We start from the raw sequence: 8337 nt of genomic DNA on the forward strand, positions 1-8337 counted from the left end.
GTTATATCGGGTCATTCAAACCCTTTTGGATATTGGCTAGTTGAGTTGAGCCCACGGGCTTAAAGAATGACAACTCTACAGAAAATCATCGGGCTTTCTTAGATTTATATTAACCTTTTCGGTTTCATTGTGTCTATTACAGTTAGTTATTGAATTGAAACTGAAAATAAATAATTGCTAAGTTATACACCGGTAAGACATAATTGGATTTCAAATGATTGCATGATGCGGTAAAATAATTGAGCATATTCATCATAATGCTTACAACACTCTTGTTGTCTTATGATGATATATGAGCATAAGTTATTATTACTTTTTTATTGTTCATAATGTACGCCCGATTTCATTGTTGTTTATGCTTTTATTTTCGTTCTTTTTCTCTTTTTTTAGTAGTTGTCAGCATGTCTATCATCGTATAATTCTCTTTTTCGAATAAATTTATATTTTGGATCTTATGGATGATTTGGAGAGGGTAGGAATCAGAAAATAAGGCCATACAATAAAAGAAGACAAATGAGAGAAAGGGCGTAGAGAACTTTCATAAAGTAAATTTCGCGTGATAGCCCAAAAGTGTACATTCAAAATGAGATCGGATTAAAAAAGCATTGCAACATATCCGCGAAAAAAAAACCTACGAAAGCAACCCATAACAAGAGAGTCAAGGTTGTGTGCTTGTTTTTGGGTCAAGAGAAACTCTCAAAAGGATGTATCCCTTCGGTTAATTACATCGTAGAGGATGCCCAAGAATACTCTTGATTAAAGAAATCTTACTTAAATTTAAGTGACAACTAGTAAAGGGGTGTCAAAAAGTATGGTTACCTCACAGGAGCATCTTGAAGCTTTCAAAAGCTCTCGCTAAGCTCATAGGAGCACCTTGAAGCTTTTAAAAGCTCTCGCTAAGCCACATGGTAGAGAGCAGGTCTCTTGCAAACTAAATGGGTAGCGGCTTATTGGCAATCGAGTCCTATGAAATAACCAAGTAGACTCATAAGATCCACACTAAGCTTTCAGGGCCTAACCCGACTATAAGGGTAGAGGATAAACCACCGTATCCCAAATTGGTGGCGACATATATGCAATCGAGGCCTATAAGACAATTCAACGAAGCATCAAAAGTAGTGACAGAGCTCAAAAGGGGCAAATAAGGAAATGGTGAAGTAATCCTAAATGGGTGAAGATACTCGAGTCAGGATACGACAGATCTGTCATTTCAAGCTATTAGGATCCCAAGTTTTACCTGATCATAAAGGTAGTCAACCCAACACAACCGGAGACCCCCTTGTTAGCAATCCGTGAATTGCATTGTTCAAGGGGTTCTCAGTAGCCTAAGTTCAAGAGAAGGAAACTCTAAATTCTATGAACCTATGTAAGTAAGAAGAGTAAACGTGAGAATTATACCTGCCAAAGTGGTGAGGAAGCCATTGGAGTAGAAAAGAGAAGGGAGGTACATTCATAAAGCTGGAGGCATTCCCACAAAGGACTTATTCCCCGTCTGGGTTGGGGAAGCCTCTAGCACCCTAAACGTACTAGAAAACCACCAAAGTAGAAATCTATGATGGGTCTGTCGGGTTGGAGAAGCACGTGGACTTCTCCTTAGGGCATGTAGAAGGATGCAGTTATCTATTCAAGTTTTGGGTGTGGATGCCCTATTAATTATGACTTGGGTGAAGGTCATGCTATGCAATCATTTAAAATCTGGCTCGAAGGCAAGTAAGGTTTAGATTTTGAAAATCTTGAGATATTTTAAGTCTAAATGTTAATTAATCTCAAATATCTTAGTATTAAACTTTTGTAGAAAATTTTGGAATATTAGGTCCTTAGAGAGCTTAAGTGATTCGCATGATTCCCAGACAATCAACGAGCAAAAAAGGCATAACTGACAATCACATGCAAGAAGCCCGAAAGTAAACAAGCCAAATCAAAATAATAATAGGTCAGGTGTCGTTGAGTCAGCAACATATCTCAAAAACAAAAAAAAAATGATGGCCAAACACTAAATAAGTACGGGAAACAAACAAGCAACTCCTAATCTCTATCACGTGGTTCCACCCATTGGGCATTTCAGAATTCATGCTCATATCTTATTTCTAATACAGGACTCTCCAAAGGACTTTAAAAATTGCATATGAAAAGTTAAAAAAAAAACTCATCCTGCATAAAAACAATGTTAGTATAAAGCTACTAACATGCAATGTCATGAGCCACGCTTGGTGGGAAGAGAACTAAATAGCACCTGAAAAAATTGTGATTAGATAAATCATTACAGCTCCTCCTTGTTGGACAAGGCTTCTTGCAATAAGAACGCCCTTAACATACTAGTGTGCACATCTCACACCCAATAAACACACAAAGCAGCACAAAAAGTGATGTTTAATGACCCAACCCGCACTTACGTGTATTTTTAATCTCTTTAATTATGCCAAAAATTATATCTAAATTTATATCTAGTAGCTAGTGTGAACACTTACATTGATTTATGAATTATATAATAGATTTTCACACTAAGGGTACTGACGAGTATATGTATCGTTTCAAGTAAAATAATATTTTTTATAAAAACCCCGACATCAATCCCATGAGGAATCCGGTAACTCTTAAAATCAATTTACATAAATTATATATAAATTGCAGTTTAAAAAGATAAAAGATTTAAAATGATATGCTTACAAAAAATTACTACTAAAATAACTTAAAAAGAAAGTAACAACTAAATATAACAACTTAACAAAATATAACAACTTGTTTGGATATTATGGAAAAAATTTCCCCTTTGAATGAGATTTTAATCTATGTAGGATTCAAATGATTTAAGGCCAAATTGAGGTATTGTGAAAAATAGAAGCATACATTATTTTTTACCCCTCCCGGTGCTTGCAAAGAACATTAGCTAACTTTAGGACGATTCCTTAACATCTTGACCCCACATCAGTGATATCTAGCCTCTCACCTATAGATGCCCCTAGCCTATGTCATCGTAATGATCGAATCCCAACGTCAGGGTACTAAACCTTAAGCCAAACTGATAAGAATCTAGCATGTCACTGTAGATCTAACATATTTTACGCCCATCAAAACTTATCTCCCTATTTATTTGCACTCCCTCTTAGGTGATCGCAATATTCTGCCTAGAATGAAGTGTAGTATCCACTAGTTGGGTGAAATCATAGTCTTCCCAGGTCATTATGTTTCTTAACGAATTTTAAACTCACAAGTGGCCAATTTGCAAAGTAAATGAATATTCGGTGAAAATATCATCACAATTTTGAACAGTAAAAAGAATTCCTTAAATCATTTTCATCCCAAAAGATTAAGTCCCATATGCAAGAATAAGGAAAGAGAACTACTCAGAATTCATGGAGATTAAACAAGAACAAAACATTTGCATTGAAATTCAAGTCTTACAAAAAAAAACTCAAAAACAAATACAAAGTATATTATGTCTTCTCCCTAAGCAAACTTCTGGAGTTTCCTCTAAGCAATCTCCAAACTTCTTCACACTAAAACACACTCACACTTACACTTGAACACAAAATATGAAAAACCAAACTCATTATTGCCGCCCAATTGAAGTTTTGAGGCTCCAAAAGTTCTCTAAACTTGGTCAAATCCTTCTCATTAAATAGAAAATAAAAAAATAACCAAGGGTTTCTTCAAACACCCCTCCAAAATTCATCAAACACCCCTCCAAAATTCAAATTCAGCCAAATTCAATGTATCTTCTAGAAAGGTAGTTACTGGCGCTATAGCGCCCTTCTCGCCCGTCTGTGGTGATATGGCGCCAAGGGTCATCATTTTTGCTCCATTTTTTCCTTCTAAATGTTCAGTCCATGTACGTGAAACCAAAAACATGGAAAGTATCTTCCTTTAAAGTGCAATATCATAAAAAATGTACATAAAATACTTATAAAACATGCACTAAAAACAAGTTATTTTAAGGTAGATCAATTCCCTCAAATTTAAACGTTACTTGTCTTCAAGTAACTCCTTATACTGTATAAAAATTTTATAACATGTGGTAGCAAATTTAACATGAAGAATTCTATAATTTATGCTTTATAAAATGCTATAGAGAATTTTTCATAAAAAAAAAATAACTCGGGTTGAAAACTAAAGTACAAGAACATTTAGCAGTCAAGCTTAAAAGTTTGATCTTCTATTTATTTCAAAAATAACTTCAATTAGTCATACTTAAGATACTTAGAAGAAATACCAGAAAAAGAATTGCATGAGAGGTTTAGTAAAGGTGTTAATACTTGTAAGTCTTAGTTAGAAATTTAACTAAGTTTCTTTCCTTAAGTTAATTCAAGTAGAGCCAATTTTTGATTAGACATCTCCTCAAGATTATATATATATATATATATATATTTCTTTTTTCTTGTAGGATCATTTTCAATCCTTTTTTCTCTTTTTTTTTCATATGTTTTTTCATATGTCATGTGAGGATACTATATCTAGATAGCCTTTAACGATTTTGAACTCCACTATCCTTCTCTTAAAATTTAAAACATCTCACATTTCCTTACTTTAACAAATGTGTTTTAGCTTAAGATTTTTCATAAAATCTCAATTCTTTCTTTCCAAGTATAATTCTAAAATCCTTAATATTTCCAAAAATACAGTATTCTTTACTTTAAATAGTAAAAGCATAACTTCAAACTTTTCATACTAAACATCTCCTTTATTATTAAAAACTTTATTATTAAAAACTTTTACTTAGGTTTTCTATAACTTTCATAAAATCAAAAACATAGTTTTCTAAAGTTAACTCTACACACCACAAGTTATGTTACAACAAAATTTGAAAAATGCAACTCCCCAGGGACAAAATAAAGTTTAATTTAAAAAAAAATTTCTCCCTCCCCCCAAACTTAAATTTTTAAACTAATTTAAAGCAAGAAAGTTCATGAAGGAAGAGCAAAATTTTTAAAATTTTAAAAACAGGGAAACTAATGCAGGTACAAGTATGAAAGACAAGTACTGAGTAGTGATATACATAAGATTAGCATGTATAACAATAAAAACATAAAATAATAACTACTCTAGCATTTAATTTGGAGCAGAAAATAAAAAGTAGAACTAACAATTTAACAGAAACAAAAACTAAATACAATCACACTTCAACACAAATACAACAAATCACAAACATAACAAAGTCTAAATATTCTTACACATCAAAGAAAAGAAAGAAAACACAAACTAAACATCAACATCTTCATCATTTCCAACATCACCATCACCATCATCATCGTCATCATCATCATCATCGCCCAGATCTATGTACACATACACCTCATCCATCATAGAAGGACGATATGGTGAAAGTAGGGCAGATAGGAAATTCCACAGAATGGTCACCTCCCATGTATCTTCTCATATCCTCATTATAAGCAAAATCATACTCAATCTTCCTCATCATAATATCATCACTATGATGCAAATGAGATTCAATCCCCTTTACTTGATTATGTAGATTTATTATATCTCCTTATTGAATCATCATTTGTTCAATAAAAGAATGTAGAGAAACAGACTCAAAAGCATATGGTCTAGGAGCTGGACCAAGAGCAGAAGTAGAAGTTGAAGTAGAAGGTATGTTAACTCCAGTCCAATGTCTAGTCCCAAAATGTCTCTCATATTTTTCCAAATTTGAATTTGTTTTTCCAATAGGTTTTAGGTTTATGAGATGATAAAGTTTCTTCCCAAGTCTCATACTTCACTCCAGATCTAGCACTCAAAGTAGTAATAAGAGAAGGGTAACCCAAACCTCCTGCAGTTCCTCTTATCGAGGAAACAAGTTGTTGACCTCACTTTTGGTTGAGGTTTAGTTTTCCCTCTTTATTTGCCTAAGGTCTAGCCATAGGACTTTCCTGTTGACTATTCTTAGAAAACTAGAAAATGATCCCTCACCACTAGAAATTATAAACTCTTTCTTCCTCAACTTGAAGTTTCATATATTGGTCATAACCTCCAGCATTTAGTATGTGGGGTCAGTATGGAGGATCTCAAGGAGAGTCCCCATAGGACTGTTTGACCTTAGGGTTGACCCTGGGTGTTGGTCTGGAGCTAGCTCACTACACTCACTATCACCTACATCCGCTCACAACCCTAAACCCTAACTTTTTAACTTTGATTCCTGGATCTTTTGAGAGACTCTTGTAGATGATCCCCTAAACCCACTAGCCCTAGGCTAGGGTTTAGCCAAGACCAGTACATAGAGGACCCAAATGGGGATTTCATTGGTCTATAGCTCATGTAAGATGGTTGACACCCAAATTATACCAAAGTTTCAAATTTAGCATTTTTACCTCCAAACCTACCAAATTACCTAAACACCCCAAATCCTAAATTTGGCCAAAAATCTCAATTTCACCCAAAATATCAAAATTTGTCCAAAAATCATTTCAAACCATTTCAAAATACCCAAATTGCCCAAAATCACCCAAAATTTCCAAAATTACCAAAATACCCCCCAAAATTGCCAAAATTACAAAAATACCCTTGGCACCCCAAAATTTTCCAAAACCTCCAAAATCACTTCAAATGTCTCCTAAACAAAATTTGACCCTCCAATTGGACACAATTTGGCCAATTTGACCATTTTGACCAAAACCCCCAAAATTGTCAAAATTACAAAAATACACTTGGCACCCCAAAATTTTCCAAAACCTCCAAAATCACTTCAAATATCTCCAAAACCAATTTAGACCCTCCAATTGGACACAATTTGTCCAATTTGACCATTTTGACCAAAACCCCCAACTTGCCTTTAAAGGCCCAATTTCCCCAAATTCATCCCAAATGTCCTTCAATTTAGACCAAATTTCCCTCAATTTCATTTCTAAACTCAAATTCACATTTCATATGACCAATCCAAACCAAATTCAAGCCTAATTGACGCATGCTCTGAGTTCAATTTTGATCCAAATCAAAACCCCCAATTTTGACTATATGACTTAATCTCACCTAATTGAACCCCACAGCCTACTCGATTTGCCCCACTTAAAATCCTAAACTCTTTATAACAATCTTATAGATCAAATTTGACCTTTAATTGGCCTTGGTGAAGCGTCAATTTCACTTAATTTTAACCTAAGTCCAAAAGTCCCCAAATTGGTTGTCTCCAAATTCCACCAAATTGAATGTCCTAACCTCAAAATTGACACCCAATTTATGTTGAAAACTCTTCATAACATTCCTATAGACTATTTTAAACCATCAATTTGGACTTAGCCCAACCTTAGCCCAACCTAGGCCCAAGTCTAGTCCAACAGACCCAAATTGACCAAAATCTCAAGATCCTTCAAATTGAGCTTCCAATTGGACTCAAAATCATTTCAATCTTCACCAAAAATTTTCATGACAATCATCTACACAATTTTGATCAATAAATTGAGCTCAAAGTCATGGCTAGCCTAACCCAAACCCAACTTCTAGCCTTTTTGACCCAAGTTGGATTCATGCACAAAATTGACTTAGCCATCCCAAAGTCACCAACTTAAGGTCTCCACAGCCACTAAACACACCTTATTGACACACCTTATTGACACCTTATTGACAAGGATAAACCCTCTCAAACCACCCAAGTAAGCTATGGACCAATGGGTCCCTAAATTAAGGGATCTTATCCCATTTTTAGGCCTTAACTAAAAATCTCTTCTACCACCCTCTGAAACAACCCCTAGGGTAGCTCTAGACCAACACCTAAAATTGAGCTTAATTGAAATCATACATAGACAATTCACCAAGGCTTAGGACTTCATCTAGAGGTTCATTGGATCCAATCGAAGCTACCACAACCATCTGATTGAGGCCTCCCCTCTCAGACAAATGTATTGAACTCTAACCCTAAACCGAGCTTGTTTCGGCTCTCCATACGTATTTACTGTATTTCATACCATATAAGCCATATAGATATGCTCGTATCGAGCAGATGAAGGTTTAGAAACAAACCCCATGCGATTTGGTTGAGTCTAGCTCGAGATCTTAAGGTTTTAGTGTGAACGACTCACGGGTTAAGTCACTTGGGGATGATGAACGGATGTCATCTGATTGTGCATTTATCCATTGGACGGACCTGATGAAGCGGAACGAGGATACGATTCGTAAAGTGCGGTCCGTGTGATAGCTAAGGAGGATGGCGGCGCCAAATGGCAGAGAGCCGCGTGTTCTTTCGGAGCCGCATAGGATCTAGTCAGCGCCGCGCTGGATAAGTAGAAAAATAAGGTTTTTTGAATTATTTTAAATGCCTAAACTTCAAAAATCCATATCTTTCTATAGAAAAATCAGAAAAAAAAGAAAAACACACTATTACTTAGTGAATAGAAGAGAATAATGTGG

The sequence above is a fragment of the Phalaenopsis equestris genome, unplaced genomic scaffold, assembly GCF_001263595.1.
Source record: "Phalaenopsis equestris unplaced genomic scaffold, ASM126359v1 Scaffold000378, whole genome shotgun sequence".
In the NCBI taxonomy this organism is placed as follows: Eukaryota; Viridiplantae; Streptophyta; class Magnoliopsida; order Asparagales; family Orchidaceae; genus Phalaenopsis; species Phalaenopsis equestris.